The 17,618-nt window shown below is 38.7% G+C and overlaps 1 long non-coding RNA gene across 1 annotated transcript in view; it reads left to right on the top strand.

Moving 5' to 3' along the window:
• LOC137651291 (uncharacterized) overlaps positions 1–17,618 on the top strand; it is a 23,580-nt gene extending 5,962 nt beyond the window's left edge. Inside the window, exons 2-3 of the long non-coding RNA XR_011046071.1 lie at positions 826–1,149; positions 2,545–17,618. This is a non-coding gene — a long non-coding RNA (uncharacterized lncRNA). The remainder of the gene's footprint in view (positions 1–825; positions 1,150–2,544) is intronic.

Genomic DNA, 17,618 nt, shown 5'->3' with positions numbered 1-17,618 from the left:
TGGTACGTTTCACAAAACCCATCCCTTTACCCCCATGGATGTACCGGTATGTCCTTGCAAAAAAATGCTATAAAAAATTTTTCTTTCATATTTTTGATAATTTGTGAATTTCCTTTTATAGAAACTATAAAGTACCTATTTACAAAGCACCGTCACTATGAAGTTAACCCTTTTATCCCCAAAGGACGTACTGGTACGTTTCACAAAACCCATCCCTTTACCCCCATGGATGTACCGGTACGTCCTTGCAAAAAATGCTATAAATTTTTTTTTTTTCATATTTTTGATAATTTTTGAATTTCCTTTAATAGAAACTATAAAGTACCTATTTACAAAGCACCGTCACTATGAAGTTAACCCTTTTACTCCCAAAGGAAGTACTGGTACGTTTCACAAAAGCCATCCCTTTACCCCCATGGATGTACCGGTACGTCCTTGCAAAAAAATGCTATAATTTTATTTTTTTTTCATATTTTTGATAATTTTTTGAGAAAATTCAGGCATTTTCCAAGAGAATGAGACCAACCTGACCTCTCCATGACAAAAATTAAGGCTGTTAGAGCAATTTAAAAAAAATATACTGCAAAATGTGCTGGGAAAAAAATAACCCCTTGGGGGTTAAGGGTTGGAAATTTCCAAAGAGCCTGGGGGTAAAAGGGTTAAATGGGTAGTTATAGTTTTTCAAAGTTTTCTTATGACATTTCTAGTTGTGTTTACTCAGCAGCTTAAGGTGTTTATGGAGGGAAGTATTATACAAAAATATCCTGAAATCTCAGTTCATAATGGCTTATCTATAAGCGTCTAAATACATTTTTTTTCTTTCAGGATGATCATCTTTTTAGAAGGCCTGTCGCGGAAGATGTCTGTTGAAAGGGCCTGTTGTTCTTGTGAGAAAGCTGGTAAAGGCCATTTTGTCATGGCCTGTTCTTGTGAGAAAGCTGGCAAAGGCCATTTTGTCTTGGCCTGTTCTTGTGAGAAAGCTGGCAAAGGCCATTTTGTCATGGCCTGTTCTTATGAGAAAGCTGGCAAAGGCCATTTTGTCATGGCCTGTTCTTGTGAGAAAGCTGGCAAAGGCCATTTTGTCATGGCCTGTTTTTGTGAAGAAGCTGGTATAGGCCATTTTGTCATCAGGACCTGCAGCTTACGTAGGTAAGATGTCGATTAAACTAAGGTTGTTCGACCGAACTTTGAATAAATATCAGATGTTTTAAAGATAGTTCTAGGACTTATAGGTTATCCTGGATCTAAGATTGTAGTGGACAAGTTATTTGTCTTATAGGTTATCCTGGATCTAAGATTGTAGTGGACAAGTTACTTGTCTTTTGTAAAGAATTTGTGGTAAAAGAGGTTTTTGACAAATATTTTGAGGGATCTTAGCACTAGGGATAATTTATGTAAGATGATTTGTCCTGTACTAGATAATACTAGATAAATATTGGAGAAATGTGGACCTTTTGTGGTTGTTTTTTTTTTTTTTTTTTTTTTTTTTTTTTTTTTTTTTTTTTTTTTTTTTTTTTTTTTTTTTTGTGTATTCAAATAGGGGACATAGGTTTTGAATAATTTTTATCTGTAAATTATAGAGAATTGTTAGTTGAATAATTCTATTGTACATTATTAAAGTAATATTTAATCTAATTGATAGTAACAACCCCCCCTCCTCCCGTTGTACTGAAATCGATCACAGTAGTGAACGTTAAAGATTTTATCAAAGTTGGTTATAAAAGCTATCAGTAAATTAAAACAGTTGATGCCAATTTAAAGATAGTATTGGGACTGTGCCCTAACTTTATGCACAACACAGTTTGGTAGGTCACTGTTATTTCAATAGAAACTGATGCTTTTCTCCACAACTTTTGTATGTAATATCCACTGTGCAGCCCAGATAGATATGTCTATGTAAGCTAAAGTATATCTTTGTAGTTTAATGTAGTTTAAAACACCAGTTTGCATATTCTCTTATGGACAAAATTATGATGGTGACTATTCACTTACTTGGATGCAGAGTACAGATACTGTGTAACCATATTTTGCTGATGGTTTTTTTTTACTAGTTGGACATTAACCCTTTTACCCCCAAAGGACGTACTGGTACGTTTCACAAAAGCCATCCCTTTACCCCCATGGACGTACAGGTACGTCCTTGCAAAAAAATGCTATACATTTTTTTTTTTTATATATTTTTGATAGCTGTTTTTAGAAAATTCAGGCCTTTTCCAAGATAATGAGACCAACCTGACCTCTCTATGACAAAAATTAAGGGTGTTAGAGCAATTTAAAAAAAAATACTGCAAAATGTGCTGGAAAAAAAATAACCCCCTGGGGGTTAAGGGTTGGAAATTTCCAAATAGCCTGGGGGTAAAAGGGTTAAAAGTCCAGATTTTAATTATATCAATAGTTAATGTAAAGAGAGGCAAAGTATTAGTATGTTCGTGGCCTGGTCATCATTAATTTACATTCTAATACCTTTGAAGCTAGTCATTCTTAAGTAGTCATTCTTAAATGTTACATAATACTGTATAATAAACTTGTTTCTCTACTCCTCAGATAATGTGATCTTGAAGAAAATCTAACAAAGAATTGTGTACGAAAGTGATGAGAAGATTCTGCCGTAATAGAAGACTACGAATTCAAGATACCATCATGATTTGAAAAGAATTGTTTGTTATAGGGAGATTGAAAGTTGTGTTTGCAAGCAAGAGATTTTGTCCTTGTAGGCCAAATGAGCACGGGTCAGCTGTACTAGTGCAGATAGGGACTTAGTTCTATTTTCTTCCACCCAGACTACAAATTATGTAGTGGTCAGCACTTGCGTATGCGAAGTCGCGGAAACGAGGATTATCGCTAAAGGTTCCACTTGCGTATGTGAAGCCTTATTTTTGGAAGTTCATTGTGTCTCATCGATGTTAGCACTAAAATCTTATTAGGTATCTGGTAGTTTTTAGATATCAGTACAAGTTAATGTTAGATCAGTAAAGTAATGGATCAAACCGGCTGAAGATTCCAGGGAACTTGTGTTTGCTTCTCAGCAATTGGTTCATTTTTTGCCATACGTAGGTTGACACTTCACAAGTAGATGAAGTTTTTGTAGTAGGTACGTTGGCAAATAAGTAATTGCTAATAATAGGTTAACAATTCACATCAAGTAAATTATGTTTTTGTAGTAGGTACGTTGGCAAATAAGTGATTGCTAATCATAGGTTAACACTTCACATCAAGTAAATAAAGTTTTTGTTGTAGGTACGTTGGCAAATAAGTGATTGCTAATCGTGGGTTGCCATTTCAGAACAAGTTAACTAAGATTTTGTAGTAGGTACGTTGGCAGATAAGTGATTGCTAATCGTGGGTTGCTATTTCAGAACAAGTTAACTAAGATTTTGTAGTAGGTACGTTGGCAGATAAGTGATTGCTAATCGTGGGTTGCCATTTCAGAACAAGTTAACTAAGATTTTGTAATAGGTACGTTGGCAAATAAGTGATTGCTAATCGTGGGTTGCTATTTCAGAATAAGTTAACTAAGATTTTGTAGTAGGTACGTTGGCAAATAAGTGATTGCTAATTGTGGGTTGCCATTTCAGAACATGTTAACTAAGATTTTGTAATAGGTACGTTGGCAAATAAGTGATTGCTAATTGTGGGTTGCCATTTCAGAACAAGTAAATTAAGATTTTGTAGTTGGTACGTTGGCAAATAAGTGATTGCTAATTGTGGGTTGCCATTTCAGAACAAGTAAATTAAGATTTTGTAGTAGGTACGTTGGCAAATAAGTGATTGCTAATTGCGGGTTGCCATTTCAGAACAAGTAAATTAAGATTTTGTAGTAGGTACGTTGGCAGATAAGGGATTGCTAATTGTGGGTTGCCATTTCAGAACAAGTAAATTAAGATTTTGTAGTAGGTACGTTGGCAGATGAGGGATTGCTAATCGTAGGTTGACACCCCACAACAAGTAAATTATGTTTTTGTAGTACGTACGTTGGCAGATAAATGATTGCTAATCGTCTTACTGTGCCATAGATGACAGCAGATAGAATAGGCTCCCATTATAGTAGAGACTTATAGTTCAAACTGTTCTTAAGCTCCCTATAGTCAAAGTTTAGAATAAATTTCTTCATAGCTTTTCTATCCTGTGTTGCTCTCATAATACACGCTCATTGGTACTTGATTAGTTATGTGTTGAATTTGCGGACCGAAAGAAATACTTAAGGGTATGTTTCATGATAGGGAATACTTAGGAATATTGTAATGTACAATTGATTAATTTGTGTTCGAAATTGTTAAACAGAATGAGAATTTTTATAATTTTAGGCAAACAACTGTCTTTTAACTTTGTATGAAATTTGCCATGAAAATAATGCACTTGGCTAAACTTTAAAGACGATTTAATCCGAAATTAATTTGTGTACTGTAAATCTTGCTGAAAATCTCAAGAGCATTGTTTTGATGGCTTCCCTGTTTATATCAAGACACTGCTGGCTTGAAAAGGTGCCAAACTGACCATATAATTCTTAGGGGAGTTTGGTATTATTGATAAATGATTTTAGTTACAGCGAGTTGCAAATCAGTTAGTAAACTTAAAAGCACTAATTTAAAGGGTGTTTGGTTTGTTAATGATTGTTTTGATGGTGATATTCTTTAAGAATAGCATGGCATTATTGGCAAGGCTGGGACTTGCTCAGGAAAGTTTTTTAAGCATATGAATTAATCATCATACATACATATACCAAGGCACTTCCCCTAATTTTGGGGGGTAGCCGACATCAAACAAATGAAACAGAAAAGGGGACCTCTCCTCATAGATTTTTATTAAATGCACAATTTTTAGGGCTGCTCGGTATGGCATAGAAAACATTGTAGGCATATGAATTCATCATACATACATATACCAAGGCACTTCCCCCAATTTTGGGGGGTAGACGACATCAAACAAATGAAAGAAAAAAAGGGGACCTCTCCTCTCTACGTTCCTCCCAGCCTGACAAGGGACTCAACCGAGTTTGGCTGGTACTGCTAGGGTGCCACAGCATTGTAGTCATATGAATTAATAACTAAACTAAAATTGAAAATTTCTGATTGTGGGCTAGTTTTCTATTTCTGACGATATTTAGAGATACTGTACAGTATTTGAAATAATACATAGCCTCAAACTGTGCTCATATTTAAGTTTTTATTTTTTGGGGGCCAGGGCCCGGTAGTTAACAAGAATAAAGATAGATAATAACAATATATTAGGGAAAGTAATCGATAAAGCTTTATTTTGTTTGTCATATGAATAGGTGCAGATTACTGAAGATAAAAAAAAGTCACTTTTTAGGTAAATGGGAAAGTCATTTCTTGATATACTTAACACCGTTGGATTACTTGCTACTTAACCCTTTTACCCCCAAAGGACGTACTGGTACGTTTCACAAAAGCCATCCCTTTACCCCCATGGACTTGCCGGTACGTCCTTGCAAAAAAAATGCTATAAAATATTTTTTTTCATATTTTTGATAATTTTTTGAGAAAATTCAGACATTTTCCAAGAGAATGAGACCAACCTGACCTCTCTATGACAAAAATTAAGGCTGTTAGAGCAATTTAAAAAAAAATAATGCGAAATGTGCTGGGAAAAAAATAACCCCCGGGGGGGTTAAAGGTTGGAAATTTCCAAATAGCCTGGGGGTAAAAGAGTTAATTAACTTTGAAGTGTTATAAATTATCCATTTAAGTAGCCACATGAAATATAAAAGATTGTAAGACCCAAATGAAAATCTTAGTAGTTAACAGAAGTATGATTACATCGAAAGTTATACCGTATTTCTCTCAGGAGGTAATCCATCTTAAGCTAGGCTTTGCACGTCTAGCTGGAAAAAGGAAGTCATTTAAGTATGACGTTATTTTAACATCGATAGTTTTCAGGAGGTAATCCATCTTGAGCTAGGCTTTGCATGTCTAGCTGAAAAAAAGGAAGTCATTTAAGTATGACGTTATTTTAACATCGATAGTTTTCAGAAGGTAATCCATCTTGAGCTAGGCTTTGCATGTCTAGCTGGAAAAAGGAAGTCATTTAAGTATGACGTTATTTTAACATCGATAGTTTTCAGGAGGTAATCTATCTTGAGCTAGGCTTTGCATGTCTAGCTGGAAAAAGGAAGTCATTTAAGTATGACGTTATTTTAACATCGATAGTTTGCGGGATTTATGTTTTTTTTTTTATTTCTGATTAATAGATTTTTTAAGTTTTGGTTCCTGTTGTCACAGTGTCTTGTATCGACAAGGAAAATGTTTTCTCATAGGTTAAGATATACATTCTCTTAGTGCTTCACACAATACCCATTGCATGTCAGTAAAGTAATTTCAAAGCTCTTATGTTAAAAGCTGAATTTTGAAATTTGAATAATGGGAAATTTTTGTAAAAACATTTACTGTGACTTTATTGTACAAGAACTTCTGTATTTCAACTTGAGCTCGGCTCATTCCTCATCAAGGCTCGCAACATCATGAGACCAAAAGGTTAAACAAAACTTGAGGTTAGAGATTTTTTTTTTTTTTTAGGAGGAATTAAGGGACTCGAGTATATAAGTTTTTTTTCTTATTGATCAAAGTTTTCTAAACTCAAAAAGTAACAATGAAATTGCTACTTTCCTTTGCCAAAGCAGCCATGTACTCATTACAGTTTTTTTTAGAGAGGTACTTTGAAGCCTGGATCTGATATTCATAGGTACCATTACTCATTACAAGCTGCTCTGAATGCTTTAGATATTCTGAAACATCACTCTATAATTGATTTTTAAAATTCACTCTCAGGCTTTAAAATTAATTATAATTTTACATAGCATTACTCTCATTCTTAACAGTCTTACCTGCTCTGTTTCGTTTTACAGACTATGTGATCTTTGCTTGTCAGTTTGTGAAATATAAGGAAATTCTAATTTTAGCTCTTAGTGTTGATGGGAATATAAGAGCTTTTAACAGAAAAGGGATTTAAGTAGTTTTGTTTTAATGTTAGGGTTTGGAAGTGGGGGCGGGTGGCTTTGTGTGTTTAAGACAAAGTTAGAAATACTTTGGTGTAATTGTAATGTTATTCATTAACCTGGCAGTATAAAGAAAACTACAAATTATCGCTCATTATTTCTCAGTTGAAGCACAGAAGTTCAATTGTACGCAATGTGTAGATAGAAATTTTGGAAAGATTGTAGTTTGAACTATTGGAAAGATTTAAATAAAGGTGACCTCAAAGCCACCATTGCAGTGGTCCGTGGAGGCATTGTGTTCCCATGGGAGGTAACCCAGTCAGTTATCAGCTTCGAAACAGAGCCAAAAGAACTGTTTTCTAAGTTGACAGCTGATGGCTGGGATGGAAGGTGCCCTGTAGTAATAGAGCTTCACTTTCCTTGTGTCTTTCTAGATGTACATTCATTTTCTCTTTCGCTGTTGAAGTGCGTCATTCAATTTCAAACACCAAAGAAAATTTGACCTTAGTCCAAAGGTTGTTTGGTAAAGTTTCCCCCTAAGTTGTACCTGGACTAATGTTTGCTCTTATGGTTGTGATTTGGAACTTGGGCCAATGCTCAAGTCTCACGTGTAGTTGTCTTAACGAAACATTGAAAAACCTGTTGAGTTTAGTCAGCAGAACTTTGTATCAATGCTAAAAAAAATTCAGAGTACCATGCACTTATTAATACATAAAAGAATCTATGTAGTTTAAACATGTATTTTACGTTTTTACTTTTTGGTATTTATTTTCTACTTTTTAAAGTAAATGGATCTTTTGTCTTTACAGAAAACTTGAGAATTTTAGGCAAAAGAGAATGACTCAGACATATTACTGAAAATGTTGACGACTTATGACATGTATAGAGATGTTAGTGATTATGTAAATATTATTTGATGGGGACATTTTCTTGTTAAGTAGTTCTTGATTAGATTTGCATTTTTTTTAGACATGGACTATTAAATGGCAGTTCGTTAATTTTAAGAGAAGTAGTGCACCCATTAATCGTCATTTTCCTGCATTTTACCATTGACTTTGTGTTAATATGCCGTTGAGGCTGACAGAATATGATGAGACCCGTGATAATAACTGTGTTATAATCACGAGAGACGTCAGTTTTGTCACAAGCACTGACAAATATATGTAAATATAACAGGAAAATGCTAAAACATTTTGAGAAGTGTGATAACATGACACCTATAAGAGACATACAATAATACTCAACATATATGATTGCAAACTTAGAATTTTATAACTATGATTGTTAATTTTTTCTTTACATTTTGACCATCAGATTTCTGTCATTCAAATACCTTTCCATGTAGGTGAGGTTGTATAATATTTCTGATAATAGACTATAAAGCTATTCTTTAAAAACATGGTTCTTTCACGAATGCAAACCACCGTTCTTTACTTATAGGAGAAGGGTAACAGCGAAGCTGGAATACGGCAGGTAAAACTTTGAACGCAGTGTAAACAACTGGCAGGTAGTTACCTTGCTTGCAGTGGGGAGGAGGTTAGCTCACTGCAACCTCATTTGGATTTCAGTCATCAGAGAGTACGCTTGTTTCTCTCTGCTGGAAACTGGCAGGTAGTTACCTTGCTTGCAGTGGGGAATAGGTTAGCTCACTGCAACCTCATTTGGGTTTCAGTCATCAGAGAGTACGCTTGTTTCTCTCTGCTGGAAACTGACATTGTTTGCAATTTTTTTTTTAAATTTCTTGAAAAATTTCTTTCTCTTCCAGCCTTGCATGTGTATCTATGGCTACTCGTCATATGTATTTGATCCAATATAGGACCTTTTGGTAACACTTGTGCATGTTGATGGTCCTTTGATTGCATCCCAGCTTGGCAGGTATCCTTTAAAGGGAAGCATTTCTGGGGGAGTCAGGATCCCTTCTCATTGTTGGTCCTTGAGATAGCTTGCGTCCTCTTCCTCTTTCTTCATTACCAATAGCTTCTTCCAGAAGCCGGTCAGGAAAGAGGGATTCTATTAACTTTTTACAAATCTCAAGGTTGGGAATTTTTTTTTCTCTGGGTGCAAGAGATGCCTCTTCCCGAGGGGATCCCAAAGCACAGGCCGAACGACCCGTAGAGTTCTTTTGAGACATTTTAGGTTCCTCTGCATAGTTTCGTGAGAGGTGTAGCAGCTGCAGGCACTAATAGTCACTCTTGGCCAGGGACGTTCCCCGGATACTTAATGATCTCCTCAACGGTGTCCTTGGAGGACTAAGCGGACAACTACTTCAAAGACCTTTACTTGTGGAACTTCTCGATTACAGCTCTGGGTTTCACCCTTCAGGATGTCTTACAGAGCTCTTCTGCTACTCTGAGCATGCTCGCAAGGTTGCTTGTCTTCCTTGTGGGATCTTTACTCTTCAGAGGAAGATCCTTGATGCCCCTGGCATCCTTCATCCTGATCTTCAGGCACCTTCTAAATCTAGCAAGCAACTTGGAGGATGTTTTTTCAGTTGCAGTCCAGTTGTCATCCTTCATGGTGTCCTCCAGATCTGTCCTCTTCAGAAGAGGATCTCTCTCACCTTTTTTGTCCATGCTGAATTGCAGGGGACTTCATGGAGCTTCTAGACCTGCAACTACTTCGAGGCTGTGCCCTTCAGGAGGTCCTCCTCCAGAGAGTTGCTCCTCAAAGTATGATCTCAAGGTCCTTTGTCCACATTGTTCTGATCCTTACTTTTTGGAGGAGGATCACTGACACGTCTGGTGTCATTTTCCTGAGCTTCCTGGAACTTCTAAATTTGCTACGGCGTCGATGGTCTTCTCTTCAGGCATCGTCCACTCCAGAGCACTCTTGTTCCTTGGAGCATGCATGCTCACAAGGGTGGTTGTCATCCTTGTCCTGATCCTTCCTCTTTAGAGGAGTGTCTTGAATGCCTCTGGTATCCTTTTCCTTGACCTTTGTGGTACTTTTTGTCCTTTGAAGTGGCTAGTCTTCCTCTAGGAACCTTCAGAGTGGCAGTTATCCTGCCTGGTGCCTTCCCAAGGGAAGCATCCCTCAGTCTTGGTCCTGTTCTTTCTGTTGTTCCAGGTGTCTTTGAAGGGAGAGCCTCCATGCCCAGTAATGTCGCCCTCCAATTGGTCTCGCTCTTGGTCGCTTTCCTAGTTATGCTTCTAGATGCGTTCCTCCCAGTTCTTTACCAAGGATATACCTCGTCAGCAGCCAGGTGTCTCGCAGATGTGTGCGACTCCAAGCACTATCCTGCCTATACTCTCATCTCCCACAGCGTAGTTTTGTAGACATGTGACTCTAGACACGCTACTTCTAGTGGTGCTTTGTACTCTTGCACAAGGACGCATCTCCCGACATGCCTCTTAGGAGCCCCGACATGCCTCTTAAGAGCTCTTCTAGATGCTCCTTGCAAGACACACAGCAACTAGTCCTCTCCTCTCAATAGGGAAGTTTGCTCACCGAGGAAGATGTGAGGGGCACTCCTTGCAGACATGACAATGAAGAATGTCCAGTCGCATCTAGCTGCTTAGGAGTTTCTGGTTTTTGTCTTCCTCTTAGGGTCCCAGGACCAATGGAAGAGCTCTCCGTAGATTAAAAGGAAAGACAATGGAACATCCTCAGCCTACTGCTGAGTGCAGAAAAGTCCACTTAGATACTGAGCCTGGCTTCTCTAGTTCAAAAGGGAAAGTTTTCAACCTGTCTCGCCTCAACCGGGGATTCATGTCACTAGAATTAATCATCCAGCATGTGTTGAATGGCACGCTGCTGCTTCATCTGCCGGGGAAGAAGGATCCTGATACACAGAGCAATCGATCCGGATTTAGGAATTCTTCAAGTTCTGCAGAGTTTTGTGGAAGTAGCAGCATTACACTAAATCCTTCCTGTAGTGGAACCATTGAGGTTTGAGGCTCAAGACAAAGTCCTCTGCCTCAAGTAGTCATTCCCGCAAAAGGAGTCCGACAGGCGTTACTGCTCAAGAGTAAGAACTTTACTCTCATCACTCTACTGGCCTGGGACATTCCCTGTACTCTGGAATCTCACAGTCTGCTTTTTTCAAAGGGTGTCAGTGCTTTGGCCTTAAGTGATTTTCATCCTAGGCTTCTGCTCTTCCACGCTCTCCTCTTCGAGGAATAGTGTGACAAGTCTTTCGGCTTTGTTCCCCTCCAACTCCAATAAGAATGATAGAACGGTCTCCGGGAGGAATTGCTCTGGGTATATAGACTGATTTTTCTATTTGTAGATCGTTCCTCTCTGCCCAGAAGGACAGTCCCTCAAAGGGAAGGAAGGGGATCTTTAACAGTCCTGTTCTGTTCGCCTTATTCTCAGGAGACTCAAGGTACATCAATACTGTAGTCTCTGGCATCACTAAGGGTCACACTCTCATAGAGGGACATTGCAAAGTTAGGCCGAGTTATGAGCTCCGCTTCCCGACCCCACATTGAAGATAAGTGATGTCGAGTCTAGTTATCACTTGGATGGGTGACTGCTAGGGGCCAAATATACTTGGCATCAATATCTATGATCAGTCTACAGTTGGCTTTTGGTTGTATCCAACATTGCAGATCACTTGGATCCCTTTAGATTACATTTTTAAGCGGCCACCCACTCGGTTCCGATTAAGCAGAGTCCTTGCTCCTGGAAATTCTCAAGACCAAACTGGGAGCAATATGTGGATTCAGTGTCATTCCAATCTCTTGGTTATCGGAATCTAGTGGGGATTCGTGATAGCCCCAGTTGATGCCTTCTTTTATGGTCTGGCCTTCACCAGATGTAGTTGGTAACTACTTCTCTTTTTGAGATACGGGACTCATGAAAGTATGACCATTACCCTATACAGGCTTTTCTATGTAAAGTGCTCCAGCCTTTGGGCACCTCCTTGCTTCTCACAAACTCTTAGCACTTAAGAAGTTAAAGATCCAGAAAAAAGGGGGGAGAAGCTGTCCACCAGTGGAACTTCCAGTCGCCGAAATCTCAGTTGTGGAGAGAAGATAGCAGAGGGGGAGAGAGTAGCTTTGGTTCCTTCACTCTGTTATTCCCCTTCATATCCTTTAGCCTTGGCTGAGCCCCGGGTCAGAGCTTATTGACGTCAAAGGTCGTCTGAGGAAATCTGGACTCTGGTAAAGAAGACATCGCTTTGAGCCTATCATTCCTGGCTTCTTCTATCGGTCAAGGTTGATTCTTGAAAGACTAGATACCAGGTTGACTGAACTTTTTATCCTAGGTATTTAGGCCCAGAGAGGAGTTACAAGAATTTTGGATGTCTCAAAGCCTTTTTAGTCCATCCTGGGAGACTCCATTTGCTTTTGGGTAGAGCAATTTGGTTTGAACGTTTAGAGAGTTTTTGTGATCTGGTCTAACTTATTTTTGAACTCGTTGACCTTGCTACTGTTCACTATATCTGCTGGAAGTCTGTTCCATATATTTGCTATTTAGTATGCAAAGAAATTACCACATTGAGTGGTGTATCTTTTCAATTCCAGTTTGTGTTTGTTACCTCTGGACTGATTTGTTTTAAGCATGAATAGATTGTTGTAATCTACATTTGTTATTCCTTTAAGAATTTTGAATGCCTCTTTTAACTGTCCCCTTAGCTGTCGAGCTTGTAGATCAGATAAGTTCAAACGTTCCATCATCTGTCTAGATCCAAATTGCCTTAGTTTTGGAACTAGTTTGGTGGCCCTAGCTTGTACTGCTTCCAGTCTATCTATATCCTTCTTGAATACTTGGAGCCCAGAATTGGACTCCATATTCGAGATGGGGTCTTACAGCTGAAATACAGTGTCTCTGTTTCTGTATTTGAATTGTCTTTATGTATCCTATTAGTTTTTGTGCTTTCTTTTCAGCTTTTAAGCTTTGTTTGGTGAACTTCAAATCTTTGCTAATAATAATGCAGAGATCTTCCTCCTGTTCTACATTTTCTATTTCATTATCCAACAATGAGTAATCTGTTTGTGGCTTACTATAACCTATGTGCATAACTGCATTTCCCACAGTTGAAAGGCCTTTGCCATTTTCTGGACTATTCACCTAACTTCATTAGATCCTCTCTCAAGGCTTCTACGTCTTCTGAGTTCGCAGAATTTATGCCCAGTTTAGTATTGTTGGCAAATTTGGCTATTCTACTGGTTAATCCTAAATCTATGTTGTTAATGTAAATCAGAAATAGTAATGGGCCAAGGACAGATCCTTAAGGTACTCAGCTTGTAACAGCTGCCTGCTCGGGGGCTTCTCCATTGATTACAACTCCTCGATCCATTCAGCTGGCTTGACAATGATGCCTTGTGCTCTAATTTTAACCGTTAATTCTTGGAGGGACTTTGTCAAGAGCCTTTTGAAAGTCTAGGTATATGATGTCTGTTGTCCTGCTTTTGTCATAAATACTAAATATGTTGTGGAAAAATTCCAACAGATTTTTCACTCATAATCTTGTCTAAAACCTTGTTGGCTGTCTATCAGAAGACTGTTTTTCTCTATATATTCTACTATTGTCCATCCATCCATATACCAAGGCACTTCCCCCAATTTTGGGGGGTAGCTGACATCAACAAAGAAACAAAACAAAAAGGGGACTACTCTCTACGTTCCTCCAGCCTAACCAGGGACTCAGCCGAGTTCAGCTGGTACTGCTAGGGTGCCACAGCCCAACCTCCCACAATTCCACCACAGATGTATCTACTATAATTGATTAAAAAAATTTTGCAAGGCACTAAAGATAGACACAGGTGTCTGTAGTTGTCAGCTGCTTCTTTTAGTCCCTTGTAGATTGGAGGAACACTGCCTAGTTTCCAGCCTTGTGCCTTTCTTTCATTGGCTGTCTTCCAAAACATTTTGTAAAAGTGTGGAGTTATTTCTTCTAGTTTTATAGTCTCTTGGATTAATATCATCTAGATCTGATGCCTTAAACTTACTGAGTTCGTTTATTTTCTTTTTGACATCATCCATTGTAAAGGTAATTCTGTTTAGTGGTTGTGCCCCTGCGTATTTGATAACTAGTTTGGGGAGGGTCATTGATTCTTCCCTAGTGAATACGGTTGTTAAATATGCATTCATCAGTTCGGCTTTTTCCTAATCATTTATCAGATTATACGAGTCTGTTGACGAGCCAATGTTGCTTTTGATTGGTTTTCTACTGTTTGCAAATGAAAAAATTTCTTTCAGGTTTGCTTTACCAGCTGGAACTACTCTTTTTTTTCTCTTCATTGATCTTGATATTTCTAACTAGTTTATCTGCATTTCTGTTTAAGATTTTGTGCTTGGAAATTTTCCTAATTGAAGGCTGTGGACCCATTGATTCCTGTCTCTGCTGCTTATTGCATTGGCTATTTCTCTGTTTAACTATTTGGGTTGTGAAGTTCCATTTGGTAAAATTTTTTTATGCGGTATACATTTCGCCCTTTTATCTTAACATATTTCTATAAAGGAGTCAATTGTGTGTTTCTATGTTCCCTGTTTCATCGTATTCTAAATTCTTGGTATTTTTTCAGGTATATTCAGTTACCCTGTCTGTAGTCAGTCTTTTTTTGTAATTTTCCTTCGTTGAAGGGAAATTCAAAGTTCTGTAGCGTCACACCTTCGGGGATACCTACGGTTCGTCAAGACAGACAGGACGCTTATCTTACGGGCGTTTTTCCGGATGGGAAGAGAGGTGAACAGGGCCCCAATGGCTTTCTTCCCGGATGCGTAACTCGGTTGGCATGACCTCGTAACTTTTGTTCTTGCCTCATCACCTGCCCATGATGCCCCGGCCACCTAGAAATCCTCGTAACTTTTGTTCTTGCCTCATCACCTGCCCATGATGCCCCGGCCATCTAGAAATCCTCGTAACTTTTGTTCTTGCCTCATCACCTGCCCATGATGCCCCGGCCATCTAGAAATCCTCGTAACTTTTGTTCTTGCCTCATCACCTGCCCATGATGCCCCGGCCACCTAGAAATCCTCGTAACTTTTGTTCTTCCCTCATCACCTGCCCATGATGCCCCGGCCACCTAGAAATCCTCGTAACTTTTGTTCTTCCCTCATCACCTGCCCATGATGCCCCGGCCACCTAGAAATCCTCGTAACTTTTGTTCTTCCCTCATCACCTGCCCATGATGCCCCGGCCACCTAGAAATCCTCGTAACTTTTGTTCTTACCTCATCACCTGCCCATGATGCCCCGGCCACCTAGAAATCCTCGTAACTTTTGTTCTTACCTCATCACCTGCCCATGATGCCCCGGCCACCTAGAAATCCTCGTAACTTTTGTTCTTACCTCATCACCTGCCCATGATGCCCCGGCCACCTAGAAATCCTCGTAACTTTTGTTCTTACCTCATCACCTGCCCATGATGCCCCGGCCACCTAGAAATCCTCGTAACTTTTGTTCTTACCTCATCACCTGCCCATGATGCCCCGGCCATCTAGAAATCCTCGTAACTTTTGTTCTTACCTCATCACCTGCCCATGATGCCCCGGCCACCTAGAAATCCTCGTAACTTTTGCTCTTACCTCATCACCTGCCCATGATGCCCCGGCCACCTAGAAATCCTCGTAACTTTTGTTCTTGCCTCATCACCTGCCCATGATGCCCCGGCCACCTAGAAATCCTCGTAACTTGTTCTTACCTCATCACCTGCCCATGATGCCCCGACCATCTAGAAATCCAACCATTGGCTTGGATGACACTGTAGGGCACCAGGTGATTTGTCCATCCATATACCCAGGCACTTCCCCCAATTTTGGGGGGTAGCCGACATCAACAAAAAAAAAAAACAGTTCCAGAATAGTGTTTGATTTAAAAGTGTTCAATGTCTCCGGTCACCAGCTACTGCACTTATCAATCCCACCTGTGCCGGTTGTTTACACGTCGTTAAAAGTATTAACTGCCGTATTCCAGCTTCGCTGTTATCCATCTCCCATATGTGAAGAATTTAGGTTTGTGTAGTCAGGAAGAACACAAATTTTAAAATTTGTCTTGTTACCGATAATTGTAATTACAAGAGAGATGTATGATAGTCCATAATAATACTACGTAAGGACAGTGATCAACTCGGACGCAAACCCGCAAAGATCTGGCTGGCATAAGGCCAGCTTAATTCATAGTGGTAGTGAAGATTAAACTTATCTTACAGTACTTGAATTTCTTGACCGATTTGATTGAATTCAACTGAGTCATTAATTTTTCTGAACTTTATTTCAGTTAAATATTCTCTTACTTGATTCTCAGGTAATATATATTCATAATTTTAGCGGAAGTCCAAATCTATATGGTAATTTTCTAAAGCTGCTTTTACCTACTTTTTCTTGTATTGATAATGGAGTATTTTACTTACGTCTCTGGTGACCTCGGTTACAATTTTGTGAAAACCACTCTTAACAGGAACTCGATTTTCATAACGAAAGCAACAATATTTTCACTAACCTGTAATACACACAGCGATTTTTTTTCATTTGGTTTGTAATACCCTATCACATTTGCGTATTCTTGAGTTGTACATAGTGATAGATATCTTTTAGAAATGTTAACTTGCAGATTAATTCTTAATTATATTCAGATTAATATGGTTGAAATTGTATGCCTTATTCTGTTTATTTGCATATGATTATGTGAGCACAAGCTATATTTTGATGGCTGTTGGTGAAAAAAAAGAAACTAAATTAACCCCTTGATGGCTGTTGGGGAAAAAACGAAAATAAATTAACCCCTTGATGGCTGTTTGGGAAAAAAAGAAACGAGATTGACCCCTTGATGGCTGTTGGGGAAAAAAAGAAACGAGATTGACCCCTTGATGGCTGTTGGGGAAAAAAAGAAACGAGATTGACCCCTTGATGGCTGTTGGGGAAAAAAAGAAACGAGATTAACCCCCTTTTTTCAAAATTTAGTCCATCAATTCAAACCCTTGATCAAATTTTGTACTTGACCCTGTGTTATTTTTGTTAACATCTGTTTACTAGAGTTGATATTTTTTGTACAGACTTTGCAGGGTAATATATATATTTGTATGTACTGTATATTCTTTTCAGATGTATTTAAAAATATGGGACTATCACAAGTAAACCATTGCAGAAGTTACACAAATACTTATTGTCATTTATAAAGATAATTAGATGAATTTGGTCTGTTGATTGATTCCGGGGGGTTATTTGGTCTCCTCCTGGTTGTCTGTTGGCAGTGAAAGTTTTATGATATTTTAACTATTTATGTCCTTGATGTGGATTTGTAGAGATTTAAATGAGACACTAAAGTCCATTCCTTTTAGCGATGCATATTTGCACTCGCGGCGGTGCCCTTTTAGCTCGGAAAAGTTTCCGGATCGCTGATTGGTTGGACGAGATAATTCTAACCAATCAGCGATCAGGAAAGTTTTCCGAGCTAAAAGGGCACCGCCGCAAGTCGGTGCAAATATGCATCGCTAAAAGAAATGGACACTAGTACGAGTAGAGCTTCTCATTATGACGTGCGCCTTGCGATACGTAATAACCTTGAGAAATTAGTGGTTTTTGATTGAAATGATCAGAACCCACGTGAGTTCTTGTATAACTTGATCAGAATGTAGTGTAGGAATTTACTTGGCCCTTCTGGCTTGTACAGTGGTAACGCATTCTTCCAAGATTTGCAAGGTAGTAGATCGATCCTAGCCTAGGGCCGCAAGTTTAAGCTGTTTACTGGGGAAGATACTGCTGCAGTTGGGTACCACTGT

This window comes from Palaemon carinicauda, chromosome 12 (genome assembly GCF_036898095.1).
Source record: "Palaemon carinicauda isolate YSFRI2023 chromosome 12, ASM3689809v2, whole genome shotgun sequence".
NCBI lineage: Eukaryota > Metazoa > Arthropoda > Malacostraca > Decapoda > Palaemonidae > Palaemon > Palaemon carinicauda.
Note: the sequence above shows the minus strand (reverse complement) of the source record. Positions and strands in the feature narration are given on the sequence as shown.